Source organism: Tachyglossus aculeatus, chromosome 26 (genome assembly GCF_015852505.1).
Source record: "Tachyglossus aculeatus isolate mTacAcu1 chromosome 26, mTacAcu1.pri, whole genome shotgun sequence".
Classification (NCBI taxonomy): Eukaryota; Metazoa; Chordata; class Mammalia; order Monotremata; family Tachyglossidae; genus Tachyglossus; species Tachyglossus aculeatus.
The window spans coordinates 10,136,440-10,162,027 of record NC_052091.1 but is presented as its reverse complement, the minus strand read 5'-3'; the positions used below and the strand labels follow the sequence as shown (position 1 = coordinate 10,162,027).

The 25,588-nt window shown below is 44.9% G+C and overlaps 1 protein-coding gene and 1 non-coding gene across 3 annotated transcripts in view; one reads left to right on the top strand and one right to left on the bottom strand.

The window, feature by feature from the left end:
• CORO2B (coronin 2B) overlaps positions 1 to 25,588 on the bottom strand; it is a 150,081-nt gene that overhangs the window by 86,644 nt on the left and 37,849 nt on the right. The gene's annotated exons all lie outside the window — the stretch shown is intronic.
• On the top strand, positions 12,780 to 12,917 carry LOC119946252. Its single transcript, XR_005456360.1, has one exon. It is a non-coding gene; the product is annotated as a small nucleolar RNA SNORA7 (small nucleolar RNA).

Genomic DNA, 25,588 nt, shown 5'->3' with positions numbered 1-25,588 from the left:
GGAGAAGAGGAGAGGAGGGCTTAGTCAGGAAAGGCCTCTTGGAGGAGATGTGCCTTCAATAAGGCTTTGAAGTAGGGGAGAGTCATTGTCTGTTGGCTGTGAGGAGGGAGGGTGTTCCAAGCCAGAGGCAGCCTGATGCAGCCTCTTAGAGAAGCAGCATTGCTCAGTGGAAGGAGCACGGGCTTGGGAGTCAGAGGTCATGAGTTCAAATCCCAGCTCCACCAATTGTCAGCTATGTGACTTTGGGCAAGTCACTTAACTTCTCTGTGCCTCATTTACCTCATCTGTAAAACGGGGATTAAGACTGTGAGCCTCCTGTGGAACAACCTGATCACACCTTGTAACCTCCCCGGGGCTTAGAACAGTGCTTTGTACATAGTAAGGGCTTAATAAATGCCATTATTATTATTATTATTATGGGGGCGAGAGGTCAGCATAAAGATAGAGGAGATCAAGGTACAGTGAGAAGGTTAGCATTAGAGGAGTGAAGTATGTGGGCTGGGTTGTAGTAGGAGAGTTGGATTATATGCCTGACCTAATAACAAGCAGCATAATGTGGTAACAATAATTGGGTTGGTTTTTTTTGCACTTACTATGTACCCAGAACTGCACTAGGCACTGGGGTAGAAAGAAAACGATCAGATTAGATACAGTCTCTGTCCCACACAGGGCTCTGAGTCGAAGCGCCAGGGAAAACGGGAATGGGGAGGAGGAGCTGAATATTTCGCACATCAGAGCAGAAAAGGGTCTGAAGCCATCCCTGTACGCAGGTGCATCTCTCCTGAATCTTTTAATAATGATGATAATAATAATTGTGAAATAATAATAATTGTGACATTTGTTAAGTGCTTACTATGTGGCAGACACTGTTCTAAGCACTGGGGTAGATACAAGGTAGGTTGTGGGCAGGGAATGCATCTGTTTATTGTTTTATTGTAGTTTCCCAAGCACTTAATACAGTGCTCTGCACATAGTAAGTGCTTAATAAATACAAATGAATAAATGAATGAGTGAACAAATGACACAGTCCCTGTTCCACGTGCGACTCACAGTCTTAATCCCCATTTTACAAATGAAGGCCCTGAGGCACAGAGAAGTGAAGTGACTTGCCCAAGGTACCCAGCAGACAAGTGGCAGCGCCGGGATTAGAACCCAGGTCCTTCTGATTCTCAGGCCCATGCTCTTTCCACTAGGGCATGGTGCCAGAGTTCTTTGAGAAAAAGGGTGGGTACATGTTGGGCAGGAGGGAACCCCACCTTTCCAGCAACATCGGCAATGCTGGTTCCCAACGGTTTCCCTAGGAAACCTCAGCAGGTTGGGCCGTGGGTGGTTCCAGACTCACACAACTGACAAGTAGGTGGTTAAATGGAAGAACACTGAGTTTTTCCCAATTATTTTTGAGATGTGCTTCTCCCTCACCATGCTGACAGGCATTATTCAGGCATGAGCCCTTACCACAGCCCTGGAGGATATTACTACCAAAGGCTCTTCTGTCCCTCTTCCACCAATCCTACATTCTGTTCCACCAATTCTACTCGCAGTCACACTGTTCACTGATACTGACCCGCTCCTCAGAAACCTTCACTGGTCTCCACTGCTCCTCTGAGAATCAATCATAACAATCAATCCATAGCATTTATTGAGCACTTACTGCAGGGGGAGCACTGTACTGTTTGGGAAAGTAGAAGCAGTGTAGTCTAGTGGAAAGAGCATTGGCCCGGGAGTCAGAGGGACCCAGGTTCTAATCCTGGCTCCATCATTTGTCTGCTGGGTGACCTTCACTCTCTGTGCCTCAGTTATCTCATCTGTAAAATGGGGATTAAGACTGTGAGTCCTATGAGGAACGGGGACTGTGTTTAACCCTTCTACCCAAACCCTTGTGTCCAAATCTTGCTTCTACCCCAGGACTCAGTACATTACTTGGCACATAGGAAGCGCTTATGAAAAACCATGAAAACAAAACCAACAGACTTGGTAGACATGTTCCCTGCCTGCCAGGAACTTACAGATGGGGAGATGGAGAATAAAATAAATTACGGATACATACATAAGTGCTGTGGGGCTGAAAGTGGATGAATATCAAGTGCTTAAAGCATACATAGGTGATATAGAAGGGAGAGGGAGTAAGGGAAATGATAATTTAGCCAGGGAAGGCTTCTTGGAGGAGACAGGATTTGAATAAGGCTTGGAAGGTGGAGAGAGTGGGGTGTATCATATATAAAAAGGGAGGGAATGTAAGGCCAGAGGCAGAGCATGGGCAAGGGGTCGGAGGTGAGATAGACAAAGTCAAGGTACAGTGAGTAGGTTGGCATTAGAGGAGCAAAGTGGGAAGACTGGGTTGTAGTAGGAGATCAACAAGGATAGGAGGGGGCAAACTGATCGAGTGCTTTAAAGCCGATCATGAAGTGTTTTGTTTGATGCGGAGGTGGATGGACCACCACCAGAGGTTCCTGAAGGCTCTTCGAGACTGTGAGCCCGCTGTTGGGTAGGGACCGTCTCTATATGTTGCCAACTTGTACTTCCCAAGCGCTTAATACAGTGCTCTGCACACAGGAAGTGCTCAATAAATACAATTGATTGAATGAATGAAGGGTGGGGAAAGATGAACCGGATGGTTTTGAAGAAAAATGATCCAGGATGCAGGGTGAAGTATGAACTGGAATCGGGAGAGACAGGAGGCAGGGAGGTCAGTAAGGAGCCTGATGCAGTAATCAAGACAGGATGGGATAAGTGACTGGTTCCAACTTGGAAGCAATTTTGGATGGAAGAGGAAAGGGCAGATTTTAGCAGTGTTGTGAAGGCAGAACTGGCAGGATTTGGTGACAGATTAAAAATGTGGGCTGAATGAGAGAGATAATTCAAGGATAATACCAAGGTTACGAGCTTGTGAGACAGGGAGGTTGATGGTGATGGGAAAGACACCGGGAGGATGAACAAAAACTCCACCTTAGGGCTCTCTGTCAGCTGCCGTCCTCTCCCCTGCCACCCCAAACGATCCCCTTCTTCTGTACCTCTAGACCGGAAGCTTGTTGTGGGCAGAGAACATGTCTACCAACTCTAGTATTGTACTCACCCAAATGCTTAGAACAGTGCTCTACACAAAATAAGTGCTCAATAAATATGATTGATTGACATCAATTGATTGACTGACTCATGACTCATGCTGTTCCCCAGACTGGGTTTGGTTTCCATCTACAACTTCACCAGACCATCGCCCTTCCCCCTGCATAGTCCATCTGAAAGTCTACCTCTTTCATGAAGCCCTCCTTAATTTCCTTCTAGTCCTTATGACTTTGGGTATTCAAGACGGTGAGCCCCATATGAAACAGGGACTGTGTCCGACCTGATTAGCTTGTATCTTCCCCAGAACTTAGTACAGTGCCTGGCACATAGTAAGTGCTTAGCAAATACAATTAATATATATGTATGTGTATATGCATATACACATACACAGATACGCACATATATTTTCTTTTATTTCTTGCTTTCTTCTGCATGTTTGTCTTACCTCTGTATATCCTACCTTGTCTTATCAAGAACAAAAGAAATTTAACTTGGGAGTCAGACTGGTGGTCTTCCCTGACTAAAGCTATGTCTCTGACAGAGACGTCAAGGGATGCTTGGAGGATAAATTATTGTAGTATTTGTTAAACCTTTACTCTGTGTCATGCACTGGAGAATATACAAGATAATCAGGTTAGACACAGTTCCCATCTCAGGCAGGCTCACAGTCTAAGTAGCTGGCAGGATCAGGAACAGGTATTGATTAAATCCTCATTTTCCAGATGAGCAACAGAGAAGTTAATCGGCTTGCTGAAGTTCACACAGCAGACGAGAGGCAGAGCCAGCATTAGAACCCAGATCCTCCAATGCCCAGGCCCAGGGCTCTTTCCACTAGGTCACAGAACCAGGTTAGAGTTGTCTCCCTGACATTTGTCTTGTTTGTCTCCCCGAGTAGAGCATTAGTGCTAAGGTAGGAATCTTGGTCTTTTTCCTTCTGAAAATTCTCTAAACAATCAAAATCAATCAATGGCTTTTACTGAGCCCTTATTGGGTACGAGCACTGTATCAAGAGCCTGGGACAATTCAACAGAAGCAGGTCATAAGTCCCCTGTCCTCAAGGATCTTGCAGTTTAATAGACTGACCAAAAAAATTCACCGATACAAGGAGTGGGAGAAAGAACAGGATCGAGCAGGAAGTAATACAAATGATCAAGATGAAATAGCTGAATCAATAATTGAACACGCAACTATAAAAATAAATATACAGATGTACAGAATGCTGAGGAGAGGAATGAAGTACTTATGTGCCAACGGAGGGAACTGGGTTTTAACTTGTCAGCCCATCTCTTCCTAAATCATTTTAGATAATTCTTGATTAGTCAGGGCCTCATAAACCATATCATAGAATTCCCAGACCTGGTCCCTGACTCTTGGTCATATTATATTAGTCTCTGGCTCTTACTGAAGTGGAGAGGCAAGGTCATACAGAGGAGGGGAGGTTGAAAAATGACAGGAACAGCATGGCCTTGTGGCCAGAGCACGGGTCTGGGAGGCAAAGGTCCTGGGTTCTTTAACTGGTTTCACCACTTTCCTTCTTTTTGACCTTGGGCATGCCATTTAACTTCTCTGTACCCAAGTTTCCTCATCTGTAAAATGGGAATAAAATCCCCATTCTTTCTCCCCTTTAGACTGTGAGCCCCATGCGGGATTGGGGCTGTGTGACCTGATTATCTTGCTCTTAGTACTAGTGCTTGGCATGTAGTAAATGCTTAATAAACCCATGCTTATTATACTTATTACTAGTATTATTATTATGATTCTTGTTGTTTTTTATGGTATTTGTTAAGCACCTCACCTACTATGTACCAGGCACTGTACTAAGCACTGGGGTAAGTACAAGCTAATCAAGTTGGACACAGTCCATGTCCCACAGTCTTAATCCTTATTTTACAGATGAGGTAAACTACAGATATGTACATATAATAATTATGGTATTTGTTAAGTGTTTACTATGTGCCAAGCACTGTTCTAAGCACTGGGGTAGATATTAATCAGGTTGGACACAGTCCCTATCCCACGTGGGGCTCAAAGTCTTAATCCCCATTTTACAGATGAGGAAACTGAGGCATGGGGAAGCGAAGTGACTTGTCCAAGGTCACACAGCAGAAAAGTGGTGGAGCTGGGATTAGAACCCAGGTCCGTCTGATTCCCAGGCTACTAAACTTGAAACCAGAGAATTTGAGCCTTTGTCTTTAGTTGGGGGCAAAAGTTGAGTGGGAGTCACGTTCTCTTTCCACTAGGCCACATTGCTTCCCCAGGTGATCTCTGGAGGACCCCCTAAACTCCTCCAAGAAGTTGGTGTTGGGGAAAATGTCCCATCTGCCCTGAATGAAAAGCACTTTCTTTAGAGAGAGGGCACTTGTATCCCTCTTTCATTGGAACATTTGTTCCTGAGCAAATGTCTTGCAGCATTTCTTCTCTATCAATTTAGAACATTCTCAGGTGCAGATGTACATGCTTTCTGCTATCAGTATGCAACACACCTTAACCTGTAGGGCCTCTCTTCCAGACAAGCCTCCCCCATCAATCTTAAAATAGATTTGAGATGGTGACAGCTCCTCAGATGAAAGGACTTAAATTCCCCCTTATTGCCCCGATTCTGGCTTCATGGTGACAACACTCTCTCACACCTGGAGATTATCCCAGCACCTGAGAAGCAGCATGGCCTACTGGGAAGGGCACAAGCGTGAGGGTCAGGAGGCCTGGGATTTAATTCTGGCTCTGCCACTTGCCCCGCAGGGTAACCTTTGGCAAGTTTCCCTCATCTGTAAAATGGGGGTGAAATAACTCCCTCCCTTTCTGACTTTGAGACCCATAAGGGACAGGGGACTGTGTCCAACCAGATTATCTGTGTTTTATGTGACTGTCTTGTTTCTATCCCAGTGCTGGGCAGATAGTAAGAGCTCAACAGGTACTGCAAATATTATTATTCTATTACAGTCCACTGCTCTCCCCATCTTCAAAACCCTTCTGAAATCACACCTCTTCCAAGAGCAGCCTGGGAAGCAGCATGGCCTAGTGGTTAGAGCCCGGGCCTGGGAGTCAGAAGGACCTGGGCCCTAATCCCAGCTCTGCCACTTGACTGCTCTGTGACCTTGGGCAAGTTATTTCACTTCTCGGTGCCTCAGTCCCCTCATCTGTAAAACAAAGATTAAGAATGGAAGCCCCATGTGGGAGAGGGAGTGTGTCCAACCCACTTATCTTGTATCTACCCCAGAGCTTAGAACAGTGCCTGGCATGTAGTAAGTGCTTAACAAATACTATAAAAAAGAGGACTTTCCTGACTACGCTCTCATTTCCCCTATCTGTCTTCCCCTCTGGATCGACTCTACATTTGGCTGTGAACCCCTAAAGTACTTTGATTCTCATCCCAGTCCCACAGTGCTTATGTCCATATCCTTATCTACTATTTCCCCTATCTGTAATTCATCTGAATGCCTGTCTCCCCCTGTAGACTAAGAACCCTGTGGGAGGGATCTTTTCTAGCAACTCTGCTGTACTATACTCTCCCAAGCACTTAGTACAGTGCTCTGCACACAGTAAGTGCTCAATAAATACTACTGATTGATTATTGATGAACCCTTAGAAGCACCAATGGCATAAGCAGAATTATCTAGGTACTGTAATAGAACGGAAGCTTTTACTGAGTTGAATCCACCTTGGAAAATCCCAGGCGTAGAGAGTTATAGGATAGAGGGTAAATCCTGGGTCCTTTCTCCATTTTGTTGATTTCCCATGGAGAAACTTATATCTCTACTTCTATATATAATGATAAATCTATTTACTTATGCAATCAATTATTCATCTATTTCATCCCGATACATTTACACTGCTTCCTGCAAGAAACATACCTTTCCTCCTGCTTTCATTATTTATACTATTTATATTAATAAATGTGATACTAATATACTCATCAATAAATATGTGATTGACCATTTGTCAATCATTTCTGTCTGTCTGTCTCTCTCATTAGATTGAACGCTCCTTAAGTGCTATTGTTGCACTCCCTGGAGCTTAGTACATTCCCTGGCGTTCAGCAGGAGTTCAGTACATGCCATTTAGTCAATGCTTAAACAGTGCCTGGCACGTAGTAAGCGCTTAACAGATACCATTAACAAGAACAACATTAACAACATTGAATGATTTCTTCTCTGAAAGGGAGGGAAATGTGAGGATTGTGCCAGGGAAAGATCACCAATTTCTTGCCACTGGCTCTTGAGCACAAGGAAAGACTTAACCAGATGGTGAGTGGAGGAAACAGGAAGTGGTTATTTTTCACTTTGTCATGGGAAAGACAGCCAGCCCATGCTCAGAGAAAACAGCCCCTCAGCACCTCAGAGCCCAGGCCCAATCCTGAGATCCTTCATTTTCTATCTCCCCTAGAGTGGTTGCTGATAGCATTCAAACATGTCAGACATAAGGACACCAGTGACGTCACGTTTCACCAGGCATGCAGAAATGACGTCATAAGCGGCATTTTGCAGAAGTGCGGAGCATTACCGGAACCTAGAAGGTTTGGGGTGTCCTATCTCCCCACTCGCTCCAGAACCAATGTTTTCCCCTCACACATCTTTGTGAACACAGTGGCCGCTTCCGAGCCCTGGAACTTGGCAACACGGTTCCTCCACTTGTCTGCTGTAATAATAATAATAATAATAATAATAGTATTTGTTAAGTGCTTACTATGTGCCAGGAGTGGTACTAAGCACAGAGAAGGCCCAGAGACGTGAAGTCCAAGGTCACAAAGCAGACATGTAGCAGAGTCAGAATTAGAATTCAGGTCCTTTTGACTCCCAGGCCCGGGCTCTAGCCCCTAAGTCTCTAGGTCTCCTCCTTGTTCCCCTCTACAAATGCTAGTCGGGACCACCCAAACCTAGACATCTTTGACTGACAGACAATTCCATTGAAACATGGCCTTAGGAGCCATGCCCTTACTGACTCTTGGCTAACAAAGTGCATGTCTAGTTTTTCTGCCCAATTTAACCAGGTTCTCTGCCCTTTCCCCAACAGTCTAGTAATTTTTGGTAACGAAGCCTGTTCCAGCAGGAGGGAATGGGAGTGGGTGGGGAGGAGGAGAGGGCAAATTTCAGGATTTTGGGGGACAGGGAGGAGAGAGAGATGGCGGCTGCGAGAGGTGAATAGCTGAAGGGTTCACAACCCAAAGCTCCCCTCCACCCAATCTGAGGACCCCAGAGGATGGGGAGGTGCCTGCCTCCCAGGGGACTGGGGAGAGTGATTGGATGATGGAGGGGTAGGTAGGAGGGGGGTGGTTTTAAACACAGGGAAAACATTCCTTGGGACAGCTGACTCTCCAGCTTCTGGGGTCCACATCAGAGGACACGTCAACAGCGTAGAAACTCTGTTCTGGGCTGTAACGGAAGGGTATTTAAAAAGTCATTCATGGAGAAAAATGCAGTCTAACAGGCCTGCCAATTCCGAGTTATGCCTTTTCTACAAATACACATCTTTTTGTTATTCTAGCCACGAAAGAGAGAAATGGAGTGAGAGAGAGAGAGAGAGAGAGAGAGAGAGAGAGAATGAGAAAGAGAAAAAGAGAAAATGAAAGGAAGAAAAAGAGAAGAGGGAGAGATAATCTCAATACTTTCAATACTCTCAATACTCTCTCTGTACCTTTCTCTGTCTCTGTCTCTCTCTCGCTCTCTATTTCTCTCTCAGATTTGTCAAGCTGTGAAACCCCAATAAACTCACAAAGCTGAGGTACCATGGTAGCAGTGTAGAGAAGCAATGGGACCTACTGGACAGAGCATGTGCCTGGGAGACAGAAGGACCAGGGTCCTAATCTTGGCTCTGCCACTTGTCTGCTGTGTAACCTTGGGCAATTAACTTCACTTCTCTGGGCCTCAGTTACCTCATCTGTAAAATGGAGATGAAGACTGTGAGCCCCATGTGGGACTGTGTCCAGCCTGATCAGCTTGTATCTACTTCAGCACTTGGTACAGTGCCTGATGCATAAACAGAGACTATAACTATTAATAAATACCATAAAAAAAGAGGAAGGAAATTTCCAGATGCTGAAATCCCATTTCAGGTAGCTGAGGAGACAGGAAACCAAGAACCTTCCAAAGTGAATGAAGACCCCAACTGGCGAGACAGTCCCACTAGCCTTCCTAAGTAACTCTGCATAGACCAGTTAGAAGTTGGAAGTTCATTCGTTCATTCATTCAATTATATTTACTGAGCACTTACTGTGTACAGAGCACTGTACTAAGCACTTGGAAGAGTACAGTACAACAATAAACAAACATATTCCCTGCCCACAGTGAGCTTACAGTCTAGAGGGGAAGTTTGACGTTGGGAAGAAGGTTGGCCTAGTGAAAAGCCGCATGGTCCTGGGAGCCAGGGGACATGGGTTTGAATCCCATCTCTACCACGTGCCTGCTGTGTGACTTTGGGCAAGTCACTCACTTCTCTGAGACTTAGTCTCCTCATCTGTAAAATGAGGTTTCAATACCTGTTCTCCCTCCTACTTTGACTGTGAACCCCGGTTGTATGTTGTGATTATCTTGTATCTACCTCAGCACTTAGTTCAGTGCTTGGTACAGAGTAAATGCACAACTACTTCAATTATTATTTGAAGTGGATCAGAAGGAGTCCACAGGGACTACATCATTCATTCAATCCAATTTATTGAGCACTTACCATGTGCAAAGCACTGTGTTAAGCACTGTGGAGAGTATGTTATAACAATAAACAGACACATTTCTTGCCCACAGTGAACTTGCTCACTCTTTTTCATAGCAGTTGGCAAAAGTGGTCCAGATCCGGCCTATCTGGTTCCTAAAGAACACTGAGAAACCCTCACCTGGGTATTCTTTCCCAGCACTTAGTACAGTGCTGTGCACATAGTACACCACTTGTCAGCCGGGTAACTTTGGGCAAGTCACTTCACTTCTCTGGGCCTCAGTAACCTCATCTGTAAAATGGGGATTAAGACTGTGAGCCCCACGTGGGACAACCTAATCACCTTGTAACCCCCCCAGCACTTAGAACAGTGCTTTGCACATAATAAGCACTTAACAAATGCCATCATTATTATTATTATTACATAATAAATACTATTACTATGACTAGAAGGAGACCCGTTGCTCCCAGAAGGCTTCTCTCTACAGAACTTTCCTCTCCACCAGCTGCAGAAAGCTCTCAAGATTCAGCTACTGCTCTTGTTCAATACACATCGATCTCTGCTAGCTGTAAGCACTTCTACAAAGAAGTTTTCTGAGTGTTTTTTAATGGCATTTTTAAAATTCTTACTATGTGTCAAGCACTGTTCTAAGCACTAAGAGAGATGCAATTTAATCAGGTTGCACACAGTCCCCATCCCATATGGGGTTCACAGTTTAAGTAGAAGGGGGAACAAGTATTCAATCCCCATGGATTAACCCTAACCCTAACCTTAATGCCATCATTATCATTATTTATTATTTTTTAACCCTAACCCTCAAAGGAAATGGTTTACTACTGCCTTCTTCTGCATAGTAAATTGAGTCTCCACTCTCAACTCTCTCCCATGCTGCTGCTGCCCAGCACAGGTGAGTTTTGACTTGTAGCAGATTGCCTTCTACTAGTTAGCCATTGCCCAAGCTAGGAATGGAATGGATATGCCCCTGCTTGGCTCTCCCTCCTGTAGCCGAGACTTGCAGAGGACTAGAAACTCCCCAGGTGCCATCCTGAAAGGGGTTAAGCCATTTTACAAGCCCTCATTTCTTCTTCACCCAGATTTGCTCCCTTTATCCCTCCCTCCCTCAGTCTCACAGCACTTATGTACATATGCATCAATGATTTATTTACATTAATGTATTTGCACTTAGCACAGTGCTCTGCACATGGTAAGCTCTCAATAAATACCATTAATGGGTTGATTAATTCCCATTTTATAGATGAGGTAATTGAGGTTAAGTGACTTGGCCAAGGTCTTTTTTTCAAATGATATTTATTAAGTGCTTACTATGTGGCAGGCACTGTACCAAGTGCTGAGACAGGTACAGGCTAATCAGGTTGGACACAGTCTATGTCCCACATGGGGCTCACAGTGTAAATTCTCATTTTACAGATGAGGTAACAGGCCCAAAGAAGAGAAGTGACTTCCCCAAGGTCACACAGCAGATTAGTTGTGGAACCAGGATTAGAACCCACATCCTTGGGCTCCCAGGCCCATGCTCTTTCCATTAGGCCATGCTGCTTCTCTCCCTCTGCTAAGTGCTTAATACAGTACTATGCTCTCAGTAAACGCTCAATAAATGAGATTAGTTGAATGACTGAATAATTGATTGCCACTCTTGAAAAGCCCCTTGTTTCCCTTTCTAAACTGTAAGATCTTTATGGACAGGGAACAGTTCCACTAATTCATTCAATTGTATTTATTGAGTGTTTACTGTGTGCAGAGCACTGAAGTAGGCGCTTGGGAGAATAACAATGAACATCACATTCCCTGCCCACAACTAGCTAATTCTCTTGTATTACACTCTCCCAAGTGCTTAGTACAGTGCTCTGCACTAAGTAAGCACTCAATAAATACGATTGAATGAATGAATGAATAAATACCATGAATTGATTGGCACGACAATTTATGATTTTGCTCGGAGTTATGTAGATGAGATAAAAGCATTCTAACTTTCATTACTTGCAGGATGAAAGATGAAAATGGCCTAAAATGGATTATCATCTGTCTCTTTGTGACCCTCCTTGTAAAGATGAAGGGACCAAAACTGCCAACTCCGTGCAGAAATAAATATTGCTTAATTTATGGACATGCAGGCAGCATACCTGCTATGCATCCCTGCTCGGTGTCCCCAAAGTGGATCATTGTACATTTTTTTTCTTGTATTATTTTCAGGCCAGAGCTGCCAGGCTCCTCAGAAATTACCAAAACAGAGAGAACCATTGTGCTGGGTAATCTCCTGCCCTTCTGAATCAGATTCAAGATGGAAACTTAAAACATTTGCTGTTTGAATTCAACTAAACCGATTTTAACTGGAGGCCAAGGCTTCCAGCTGACACATAGCCCTCTGAAAAACCAAGAGAGTGGGGAAAAAAATGAACAAAGAGTCAGAGATTCTTTCTTACAGCGCATCTGTTTCTGAAACCAATCCCTTTAAGTGGAAGAAACACTACCTCTATATGTACTTGCGTATTCTAATCCCCCTCATTAGACTTCTTGACTGCAAGATCATTATGGGCAGAGAACATGTCTACCAACTCTGATGCATTGTCTACTCTCCCAAGCACTTGGTACAGTGCTCTGCACACAGTAAGCACTCAATAAATGCCACTGATTGATTGAAAGGTCAAATGAGGAAGTTGATGTTGGATAATGATGGGTGAGTAAATTGTTTTAATGGGGATTTTTCAAAACAAATCCATTCCAAGTCTCCTAGGACTAAATCATAGATTCTCCCCAAGACCGACCATCCATTCGCAGTTTTCTAACAAGCAGGTAGAGATCATGGAGGAGGGAAAGAGGAGATCTTCCCCTAGACTGTAAGCTCATGGTGGGCAGGGAACCTGTCTACCTACTCTGTTATATTGTAGTCTCCCAAGTGCTTAGTCTAGTGCTGTGCACACAGCAAGCACTCATTAAATAGCATCGACTGATTAGAGTTGTACCCCCAATTCTCGGCCCTTGTGAGCTAAAGATTTAGGCTGGACAGTCTCCTGGCTCCTTGCTTCTTCTTTTTCTAGCCTTGCATCTTGGGACCCCCCTGTCAGGGTTGCATCTGGAGAGTTTCCAGTACTCTACAAGTCCCGACTATGGGAGGGAGAGTCAGGCAGAGTTGTATCCATTCCATTCCTAGCTTGGGCAGTGACTAGTGAGTGGAAGGCAATCTGCTACAAGTCAAAATTCACATGTGCCAGGTAGCAGCAGTGTGGAAGAGAATCGAGGGTGGAGACTCAAGTTTACTGCATTGAAGGAGGCAATGGTAAACCACTTCCGGATTTTTACCGAGAAAACTCTGTGGGTACACTACTAAAACGATTGCAAATGGAGGTGGGGCGTTCTGGGAGAGCTGTGCCCATGACATTGCAATGGATCAGACACAACTCGACAGGATAAGACAACAACAACAATCTTCGGCTCATTTTCCAGGGCTGGTAGAAAAGGGAGAAATTCAAACTGGTCTAATTTCTCCCTTATCAGTAACTCTGGAACAGGTGTGGTGAGGGAAAGGGTGGAGCTGGGGTTGCAGTGAAGCTGAGGGGATAAATGATGTTTCCTTCAAAGAGTCTCTCCAGCCTAGCTCTGCCTGGATAAACAATCAGTTGTATTTATTGATCGCTGACTGTGTGCAGATCTCTGTACTAATCACTTGGGTGAGTAATCAATCAATCATGTTTATTGAATGCTTACTGTATGCAGAGCAGTGTACTAAATTCTTTGGGAGAGTACAGTATATCAGAGTTGGTAGATATGTTCCCTGCCCACAATGAGTTTACAGTCTAGAACGGGAGACAGACATTAACAGAAGTAAATAAATTATGAATACGTACATAAGTGCTGTGGGGCTGAGGGAGGGGTGAAAAAAGGGAACAAATCAGGGTGATGCAGAAGGGAGTGGGAGAAGAGTAAATAATAATAATAATGATGAAAGCAGTTATTAAGTGCTTACTCTGTGCAAAGCACTGTTCTAAGCACTGGGGAGGTCACATGGTGATCAGGTTGTCCCACAGGGGGCTCACAGTCTTAATCCCCATTTGACAGATGAGGTAACGGAGGCACAGAGAAGTGAAGTGACTTGCCCAAAGTCACACAGCTGACAATTGGCAGAGCCAGGATTTGAACCCATGACCTCTGACTCCAAAACCCATGCTCTTTCCACTGAACGACGCTGCTTCTCTGGGCCTACTCTCAGAAGACCTCTTGGAGGAGATGTGCCTTCAACAAGCCTTTGAAGGTAGGGAGAGTCATTGTCTGCCGGATATGAAGAAGGAGGGCATTTCAGGCCAGAGGCAGATATGGATGAGAGATTAGTGGCAAGACACAAGAGATTGAGATATAGTGAGTAGGTTGGCATTAGAGGAGTGCTTGATGTGGGTAGGGACTGTGTCTGTTTAGTTTTGTATTGTCCTATCCCAAGCACTTAATACAGTGCTCTGCACACAGTAAGTGCTCAATAAATACAATTGAATGAATGAATGAAAGGAGCAAAGTATGTACAATACAATCTAGTGGGGAGGCACGATGCCTGCTCTCAAGGAGTATGCAATCCAGTGGACCCCTCTTAATCCCACTATCATTCCATTTGTTTCTTTGCAGCTGTTTATTTCTGTGCAGCTGGATGTTTATGTGTTCCTGCTGTCTAAGTTTATAGGAATGGAGGTGTATGGGTTGCATCCGCCACTGGCTGGAAGTTCCCCAAAGGCAGGGACGGTGCCTTCTTAAGCCTCTGGTTCTTGCAAGCATCGCAATCTAGGGGAAAGAGCCCGGGAGTTAGAAGACCTAGGTTGTTTATCCCGGCTCTGCCACTTACCTACTGGGTGGCCTTGGGCAAGTCACCTAATTTCTCTGTGCCTCCGTTTCTTCATCTATAAAACAGGGACTCTATGCTTCCTTCCTTTCCCCCTCCCTTAGGTTGTAGGACAAGGACTATGTCTGATCTTCTTCTAGTGTATCTACCCCAGCTCTTGGCCCAAAGAAAGCGATGACCAAAAACCACACTTATGATTCTTATTCTTCCACAGAAACTCTCCACAGGCTTCTGTACCTCATTTCTTCCCTCCCTAAGATTGTAGGACAAGGCCTGCATCTGATCTATTTATATTGTATCTACCCCAGTGCTTGGCACAAAATAAGCGCTTACCGAAGACTACAATTATTATTCTTATTTTTCCACAGAAACTCTCCACAGGCATCTGTACCCAATGAAGGTTCTATCACCATTACTGTCGGTTGTTTGAAGGTTTTAGCTCCTCACCACCACCACCCGCCGCCCCCCCCAGCACTTATTTCCACTCTGCTCCTTCCTCTATTTGAATTTTATTTTAATATCTACCTTCCCCACTAGATTATAAGCTCCTTGAGGCCAAGGACCATGGCCATTAACTCTAATGTATGGTACTCTCAAGCGTTTGGGTTTTTTATTTTAATGGTATTTTTTAAGAGCTTACTACGTGCTAGGCACGGTACTAAGTGCTGAGGTAGATACAAGCTAATCAGCTTGGACACAGTCCATGTCCAACCTGGGGTTCACAGTCCTATTCCCCATTTTACATGTGAGGCGACTGAGGCCCGGAGAAGTGAAATGATTTGCCCGAGGTCACACAGCAGAAAAGTGGCAGAGCTGGGGTTAGAACCCAAGTCCTTCCGACCTCCAGGCTTGGGCTCTAGCCACTAGGCCATGCTGCTTCTCAGTTTAGTACAATGCTCTGCATAAGGTAAGCACTCAACAAATCCCAATGATTTTTTGATTCAGTTCTCCATGCTCTCCCTGTTCCTCTTTCCCACAGATGCTCAGAGGATGGTTAAGTCTTAATTATGGTTCAGGTCTGCACAACAGCTGGAGGAGGACTGAGGATAGGAGTGGAAGAGTTATCGGCAGCCACTAAAGAATTTCTCACCCCGTAACCTCACTATGGGAGAGCATTAAGGACTCCCACTCTTTGCTGAAGTTTGCAGTCAGACAATCGTATTTATTAAGTGCTTACTGTGTGCAGAGCACTGTACTAGGTGCTTGGGAGAGTACAATACAACATAACTGGTTGATCTGTTTCCTGCTTACAGTCAAGAGGACCATGGGCTAATAATAATAATAATAATTATGGTACTTGTTAAGCGTTTACTCTGTTCTAAGCACTGGGGTAGATACAAGGTAGTCAGGTTGGACACAATCCCAGTCCCACATGAGGCTCATGCTCTTAATCCCCATTTTACAGATGAGGTTGACTGAGGCCCAGAGAAGTGAACTGACTTACCCACGGTCACACAGCAGATATGTAGTAGAAGTAGCCTGTGGCCCTGGACTAACCAATTCCCCACCAAAAGCGCCAGAACTAAGCAGCTTTGACAGCATGCCTGTCGGGTTTACAGTAGCTGGACCTTGCTACTCCTTGGCTTAAAAGCCATCCCGTCTTTAGCCAAAGCTACTTTATCACATCTGACCCCCTGCACAGGCAGAGGCGGAAGTGGAAACACCCAGGAGAGGGGAGGATGGAAGGCCAACCTTGACCCTGGTCAGTCCCGCCGTGTTCCCGGACACCTCTCTGACCCTGCCGTCCAAGGACTGCTTCCCTCCTTACAAATAAGGTCATCCGGAGGGCTGGAAGCCAATCTCCTGGGACTGGGCCTTGGAGGAAGTTGGAATTTTTCAGCCAAAGTCATCACATGGTAAATGAACAGAAAGCCTATGTCTCCTTTGGCCCACAGAAGCAGATTTTTGCCAAGAGCATCATGGAATGGGAATGGGGTCCTTTCTACATAGGCATGGGGAGATTTTTTTTTTTCAACTGCCCTCTCTTTTGTGGTTTTTGTTTTGTTTTTAATGGTATTTAAGTGCTTACTATGTGTCAGGCACTGCACTAAGCCCTGGGGTAGACAAAGCTCATCAGATTGGACACAGTCAATGTCCCACATTGGACATAAGGTCTTAATCCTCATTTTATAGAGAGGGAACTGAGGCTCAGAGAAGTGAATTGACTTTCCCAAGGTCACACAGCAGACAAATGGCAGAGCTGGGATTAGAACCCAACTCCTCTCTCAGGCCTAATGCACTTTCCACTTCTCTGTCGGAAGATCCGGGTTTGATACCCAGCTCTGCTCCTGGCTTTGGGCAAGTCATTTAACTTTTCAAGTCTTAGTTTCCTCCTTCTTAGACTGTAAGCTCCAGGAAGACAGGGAGTATGTCCTAGTGGATTATTCTGTTTCTACTCCAGTGCATGGACCAGACTAAGTTCTTTCTTCTCTGCCTCTTGATCATCAATAACAACGTTGGACTCTGGCTACAGTGGCCACTGGTGGCAACATTGAGCCTATGGGCCACCATACATGTTAGTCTGTCATTCAATTATATTTACTGAGCTCTTATTGTATACAGAACACTGTATTAAGCACTTGGGAGAGTTTGATATAACAATATAACAGACACATTCCCTACCCACAATCAAGCTTAGAGTCTTCATACATACATGTTACACTGGAATGTAGAATAACATAATAATGTCACACACATTTTGGGGAAGGACGGAGAAGCAGCATGACGAGTGGATAGAGCTCGGGAGTCATAAGACCTGGGTTCTAATCCCTGCTCTGTCACTTGTCTGTTGGGTGACCTCAGGCAAGTTTTTTCACTTCTCTGGGTCTCAGTGACCTTATCTGTAAAATGGGATTAAGACTGTGAACCCCATGTGGGATAGGGACTGCGTCCACTCTGATGAACTTGGACTGGCTGACTGAGCACTAGCAATAAAAACATTAGATACAAAGACATTCATTCAATTAAATCATATTTTTTGAGTGCTTACTGTGTGCAGAATACTTCCTAAGCACTCCGGAGAGTATGATACAACAGTAAACAGAAACATTCCCTGCCCACAGTGAGCTTACAGGGTGCCACATCCCTACCACACTGTCCAGTATAAAACTGGACACCCTATCATTCAATCAGGGATTTATTGAGCACCTGTTGTGTGCAGGGCACTATACTAAGCACTTGGAGGGTACACTACAAATACCTATTGGACATTAGCAAGCCCAGCTCTCTGGAGCCCTAAGCTCTTTCTTTACAGAGACACCCCTCCCTAGTCAAGCATAACCCTCCAGGGAGCTTAAATCTCCTTGGGTATGGCTTCTGCCTCCTGAAAGAATTCTCACCTACCTCCCAGAGAAATAGCCCTAATTGGTTTCGGCCCTCTGCCTGGTGTGATTACCCATTTGGCCTGATTGGAGTGGGAGAACTTAATTAATTAGGCAAGTGATGTGACAATTAAAACCCCATGCTCACTTGAGAGTGAAACAATGCTTTCAGGGAGGGAAAAAAAAAGTCAATCCATCCAAACCTTTGCAGCTAATTATGGTAGAGTGGCATGCAGAACACAGGGGATCCTGGGAAATTACTTGGGCTCCTACTTGGAAACTTGCAGGCTCAACCTACTCTGGAAGAGTAGGGGGTTGGGGAATAAGGGTTGGGGAGGACAGAGTTGGGGTCTCTGTCTTGTCCTAGATCATGACCTCAGGCCACCTTATCCACTCATCATGTGGCTTAGTGGATAGAGCCCAGGCCTTGGAGTCAGAAGGACCTGAGTTCTAATCCCAGTTCTACCATCGATCTGCTGTGTGACTTTAGGCAAGTCATTGATCTTCTCTGGGTCTCAGTTACCTCATCTATAAAATGGTGATTAAGAGTGTGAGCCCCACTGAGAGCTCACCTCCTCCAGGAGGTCTTCCCAAACCGAGCCCCCCTTTCTCCTCTCCTCCTCCTCTTCCCTACCCCATCGCCCCCCCCACCCTATACCTACCCCTCCCCACAGCACTTGTATATATTTGTACATATTTATTACTCTATTAATTTTATTAGTGATGTGTATATAGCTATAATTCTACCTATTCTGATGGTATTGACACCTGTCTACTTGTTTTGTTTTAGTGTCTGTCTCCCCCTTCTAGACTGTGAGCCCGCTGTTGGGTAGGGACCATTTCTATATGTTGCCGATTTGTACTTCCCAAGTGCTTAGTACAGTGCCCTGCACACAGTAAGTGTTCAATAAATTTGAATGAATTAATGAATGTGGGACATGGACTGTGTCCAACTTGATTAACTTGTATCTACCCCAGTGCTTAGAACAGTGCTTGGCACATAGCACTTAACAAGTACCATAATTATTACTACTTTGAGAGATTTTTTCAAGATAACCAAATAGGGCCCCAAAGTAATTCCCACCCTACCCACTCCCATCCAAGGAATCCAGTCCTATCAGTGCTCTGGTGTAGCATGATCCACTGTCAGCATATGCTGATAATAATAATTGTAGTATTTGTTAAGCACTTATTATATGTCAAGCACTGTACTAAGCACTGATACTGGACAACTCAACATGCATTAGTGAGTCAGTCAGTTGTATTTATTGAGGTTTTCTGTGTGCAGAACACTACACTAAGTGCTTGGGAGAGTACAATAGAACAATAACACAGACACTCTTCTTGCCCACACTGAGTTTACAGTATAGAGAAGGAGAATGACATTAATATAAGTAAATTACACGTATGGACATAAATGTTGTGGGGCTGGGAGGGGGGATGAAAAAGGGAGGAAGTCAGGGTGACACAGAAGGGAGTGGAAGAAGAGGAAAAGAGGGCTTAGTCAGGGAAGGCCTCTTGGAGAAGATGTGCTTTCAATCACATGTACAATGTCACGTTTGTTATACTGGGCATGCCATATTCCATGGTGACACCATGTGGAATATTTTGTGTCTGTGTGCCATTTCTTTGGGGGAACCTCCAATCCCACCACTTGCTCCAGAGCCACCTCGTTCCCCTCCCCAATCTCCTCGAACAGGGGTGCTTACGAGCCATGGAACTCCACTGAGGGAGCCGAGTGGAGCGAGCAGGGGCCCTAAGAATAAAATCAGTGGACATTAAGTCAGTCAATTGTATTTATTGAGTGCTTACTGTGTACAGAGCACTGTACTAAGCACCTGGGAGAGTACAATACAACAATAAACAGGCAATATTCCCTGTCCAGAGGCACCTGTACTGAGTTCACACAGATCAGCAGACAGACCTAGCACATGAAAGCTCCTTATGGGCAGGAAACACACTTGCTAATTCTATTATATTCTCCCAAACGCTTAGTACAATGCTCTGCACATAGTAAGTTCTCAGTAAGTGTTAGTTTGATTGATGGCCGCTGTGCCTAAGAGCAATGGACTTTTAGCTGCCAGATTTCTTCTTGTGGATGGAGTATAGTGTTCTGAATGCAGAGAGTGCCCACTAAAGACCATTGATTGATTGATTCATTTATTCTATCACTGAATCAATCATTGACTGATTGGGGAGGGCTGGGAGGGGGTGGGAGAGACTGTTGTCATCACTGCGGTGTGACTGGAGTAATTATGATGATTTGGAAATTTAAAATGGCACAAGTTGTGATCCAGTGGAACGGCACCTATAATTGTCACACATACAAGACAGACAGTCCCATGATGCTACTAGGAAAATAATAATAATTATTATGGTATTTGTTAAGCACTTACTATGTGCCAGGCACTGTACATTAAATGCAATTTAATGAATGGATGAATGAGCCCTTGGAGAGACCGTGATTATCCAAAGGCTATGATTGATTGCTTTGGATTAGACTTATTCCTTTCAGGCCCTGGGCCTGTGCGCCTGGGCTTCTTTGCAAGGCTGCAAACGTTTCAAAAAGTGACCCAGGCCATGGGGGTGGAAGGGCAATTTGAGAGGACAAAGCTGACAGCTTTACATTGCGTTGGATGTGAACAGAGGTGGATGGCTCAAGAAGGAGATGGAGTTTCTCCCACTGGTCCTCTCCTGTTCCCAAGTTTAATGTTAGAGCCTCTCCTTGCCCCTTCCCCATCTTGGGGAATGGAGGCCTCTGATTAAGCAATGCCTTCTGTCAGACTATATTACCCTAGGAGTTGCTCAGTGCTCAATCCCCGGATGCCTCTGGGAGATGAGGGCTGGATTTGGCCTGAGGGAGGTGAACAATGAGCCATTTTGGCCAGCCTCAGGGAGACAATGCACAGTTTGACGCAGATTTCCTCTCATTAAGCGGGAAAAGGATGTGGCATCCTCTCCACAAGAATCTCTCCGCTTGTGCAGGGCTCTCCCTACTGAAAAAATATGTTCTCCTCCTCCAGAAAAGCATTAATCTGACCCAGCCCCAGGAGTGGAAATTGGAATGATTTGTTCCAGACACCAGGACGGTTCCACTGCCCACTCGTGACGATCCAGGCCCTGATTATCCTTATTTTCCCCCTTGCCTGTCCCATCGTCCACCTCTTCACCACGTCACTGCTCCTTCAGCAATGAGGAGAGGAAAAAAGAGGGAAACCGCACTCAGTGCCCCTTGAAGAAAGCTGATGAAAGGGTGAATGATGATGATGATGGTATTTGTTAAGCACTTACTACGTGCCAATCACCGTTCTAAGCACTGGGGGAGACACGGAAGGAAGGGAGGAGGAGCAACTGATTAAAAAGAGGATTTTGGATTATCAGTAGATTTCATGATCCAGGCTGCCTCTCCCCACCGGAAAATAGGTCAGCTGAAATGCTAAATAATTTGGATCCTTGTGGAGCCAGAAGGTCCCCAGATTACAGCCTGTTTCCCATCCCTTCAGCCTCACTTCTCGCCACCCTTCTACTTTCCCCCCCTCAACCACATTTGCAGCCCATTTTTGAAGGAAGCTATGTTCATTCCTTTCCAGTTACCCTGCTCTGTCCATTCAAGCCACCTTGTTTCTACTTCCTGTCATCCTGCTCTGCCCATTCCAACCACCTCATCTCCGCTTCCTGTAACCTTGCTCTGTCCTTTCCAGCCACCTTGTCTCACCCTGCTCTGCCCATTCCACCCAGCTTGTCTCCACTTCTTCCCATCAGTCTCCAGTGTGAGTAGGGTGGCATGGCCATAGACATAGTCAAATAACTACTCTTTTCATTAGGGATCTGTCTGAAATTTAAATAATCAATCAATCACATTTACTGAGAACCTATTCTGTGCAGAGCACTGTAATACACATTTGGAAGCATTACAAAGAGTTAAAAGACATGATTCTCTTAGATTGTAAACCCCCTAAGAGCAAGGATTGTGTCTAGTAATCAATCAATTGATCAATCGTTGGTATTTATTGAGCACTTTCTGTGTACAGAGCACTGTACAAAGCACTTGGGAGAGTACAGTGCAACAGAATTGGTAGTCACATTCCCTGCTCAAAACAAGCTTGCAGTCTATAGGAGTAACTCTACTGTACTCTCCCAAGTGCCCTAAACAGTGTTCTGCACAGAGAAGGTGTTTAATAAACACCATTGGTGAATTGTTTAATTAATGATCCCTCACCTCAAGGAATTTACAATCTAGTGGGGTCGGAAGATATTCCTGTTTACAGGAATGAATGGGGACCAGGGTCAGTCAATCGATTGTATTTATTGAGTGCTAATAATAATAATAATGGCATTTCTTAAGTGCTTACTATGTGTGAAGCACTGTTCTAAGCACTGGGGGGATACAAGGTGATCAGGTTGTCCCACGAGGGGTTTATAGTCTTCATCCCCATTTTACAGATGAGGTAACTGAGGCACAGAGAAGTTAAGTGACTTGCCCAAAGTCACACAGCGGACAATTGACAAAGCCGGGATTTGAACCCATGACCTCTGACTCCAAAGCCCGTGCTCTTTCCACTGAGCCACACTGCAGAGTGCTATTTTAAGCTCTTGGGAGAGTACAGTAGAATAATATAACAGACACATTCCCTGCCCATAACGAGCTTACAGTCTAGAGGGGGAGACCGACATTAATAGAAATAAAAAAAAAATGCAGGTATGAATATAAGTACTGTGGGGCTGGGCGGGAAGGAAATGAATAAAGGGAGCAAGTTAGGGTGAGGCAGAAGGTAATGGGAGAAATGAGAAGAAGCATGGACTAGTGGATAACAATGGGACAAGGAGTCAGAAAGACCAGGGATAATAATAACGATTAGTATTCGTTAAGCACTTTCTATGTGCCAAGCACTGTTCTAAGCACTGGATCTCATCCTCGCTCCGCGACTTGTCTGCTGTGTGCCTCAGTTACCTCATTTGTAAAATGGGAATTAATATTGTGAGCTCCATGTTGTACATGGACTGTGTCCCAGCTTCTATCTACCTCAGCACTTAGCCTAGCACAGAGTAAGCACTCAGCAAATACCACGACAAAGCACTTAGGACTACTAAATAATAATAATAATTATAGTACTTGTAAAGTGTTTACTATGTGGCAAGCACTGTTCTAACTGCTGGAATCTATTGCAGCAAGTTGGATTCTATTGGAATCTATTGAACCAAGTGCTTAGTTCAGTGCTCTACACATGGTAAGTGCTTAATCATCATTAACTGCCTTCAAGTCATTTCCAATTCATAGTGACTTTATGGACTGTATTCATAGAGTTTTCTTGGTAAAAAAATGCCTTCTTCCGCAAGTGTTTAATAACAACAACAATAACAATAATGGCATTTATTAAGCACTTACTATGTGCAAAGCACTGTTCTAAGTGCTGGGGAGGTTACAAGGTGATCAGGTTGTCCCACAGGGGGCTCACAGTCTTAATCCCCATTTTACAGATGAGGGAACTGAGGCCCAGAGAAGTTAAGTGACTTGCCCAAAGTCACCCAGCTGACAATTGGCAGAGCCGGGATTTGAACCCATGACCTCTGACTCCAAAGCCCATGCTTTTTCCACTGAGCCATGCTGCTTCTCTAGTAAATACCATTAACTGAATGAATGGTAGGGGAGACAGACTCAAGGAAAGTAGCATGGCCTAGTAGAAAGAGCACAGACCTGGAAGTCAGAGGATCTGGGTTCTAAACTCTGCTCTGCCACTTGTTGCCAAATTGTACTTTCCAAGCGCTTAGCACAGTGCTCTGCACACAGTAAGGCCTCAATAAATACAGTTGAATGTATGAACTTGTCTGCTGTGTGACCTTGAGCAAGTCACTTAATTTCTCTGGGCCTCAGTTACCTCATCTGTAAAAGGCGGTCTAGGATTGTGAGCCCCATGTGGGACAAGGGTTGTGTCCAATCTGATTAGCTTGTAGCTACCCCAGCGCTTAGTACCGTGCCTGGCACGTAGTAAGTGCTTCGCAAATACCATAAAGCGAAGAGAGAAAATAGTGTGGGGAATTGAGAAGTGACTTCAGGGGGAGGGAGGACAGGTATTTAATCCCCATTTTATAGACGAGGAAACAGAGGCCCAGAGGGTGAAATGAATTGCCCTCTTGCCTGGCCTGTGAGCTCTCATGCCCTCCTCAGCCACCAACTCTGCAGTCTCTGAGTGCCATGTAAACATCGGATCTTTGAGAAACAGAGCTGTCACACAGCTGTTTGTCAAGAAACCACTGTATGATCTCTGACCCGGAGAGAAAGGGGCAGGAGCAAAGACTGAATGAGGCACAGTGAGGCCACAGTCAAGCTTGGGTGAGAAGATAAGGAGCCTAGTGAGGGCAGATGATGCAACTTCTCCTCACACAACATTCATTCAATCATATTTATTGAGCACTTACTGTGTATACAGCACTGTACTAAGTGCTTGGGATAGTACAGTAGAAGAATAAACAAACATAAACACAGAGAAGCAGAGCTGCTCACTGGAAAGAGCATGGGCTTTGGAGTCAGAGGTCATGGGTTCAAACCCCAGCTCCGCCCATTGTCAGCTGTGTGACTTTGGGCAAGTCACTTAACTTCTCTGTGCCTCAGTTACCTCATCTGTAAAATGGGGATTAAGACTGTGAGCCCCCCGCGGGATAACCTCATCACCTTGTAACCTCCCCAGTGCTTAGAACAGTGCTTTGCACATAGTAAGCGCTTAACAAATGCTATTATTGTTATTATTATTATTATTACCTGCCCACAACGAACTTACAGTTTATAGGGGGAGACAGACAGACATTAATATAAATAAATAAATTTCAGATATGTACATAAGTGCTGTGTGGCTGGGGCTGGGAGGGGGGATGAACAAAGGGAACAAGTCAGGATGAAGCAGAAGGGAGTGGGAGAAGAGGAAAGGGGAGCTTAGCCAGGGAAGACCTCTTGGAGGAGATTCAGTCAATCGTATTTATTGAGCACTTACTGTGTAGAGAACACTGTACTAAGCACTTGGGAAGTACAAGTCAGCAACATATAGAGACGGTCCCTACACAACAATGGGCTCACAGTCTAGAAGTGCCTTCAACAAGGGTTTGAAAGAGGGGAGAGTAATCGTTTGTCAGATTTGAGGAGGGAGGGCATTCCAGGCCAGAGACAGCACATTGGTGAGGTGTTGGCGTTGAGATAGATGAGATCGAGGCATAGTTAGATGGTTAGCATAAGAGGAGTGAACTCTGTGGGCTGGGTTGTAGTAGGTGAGTAGCAAGGTGAGGAAGGAGGGGAAGAGGTGATTGAGTGCTTTAAAGCCAGTGGTGAGGAGTTTTCGTTTGACGTGGAAGTGAATGAGCAATCACTGGAGTTTCTTGATGAGTGGGGAAACATGTCCTGAATGCTTTTGTAGATAAATGATCCAGGCAGTAGAATGAAGTGTGGACTGGAGTGGGGAGAGACAGGAGGCTGGGAGGTCAGCAAGGAGGCTTGATGCAGTTCTGCCGGGGAAGCAATGATGCTAGGAAGAAGACTTCTTAAAGGGCCCAAATCCTGTGGGTCGACTATCCTAACCTGGCCAAGCCTAGTAAAGCCTGGAGCAGATCCAAACTTTGTTTTTTTTAATGGCATTCGTTAAGCGCTTTCTATGTGCTGTGCATTGTACTAAGCGCTGTGATAGATACAAGCGTATCAGGTTGGACCCAGTTCATGTCCCACATGGGGCTCACAAA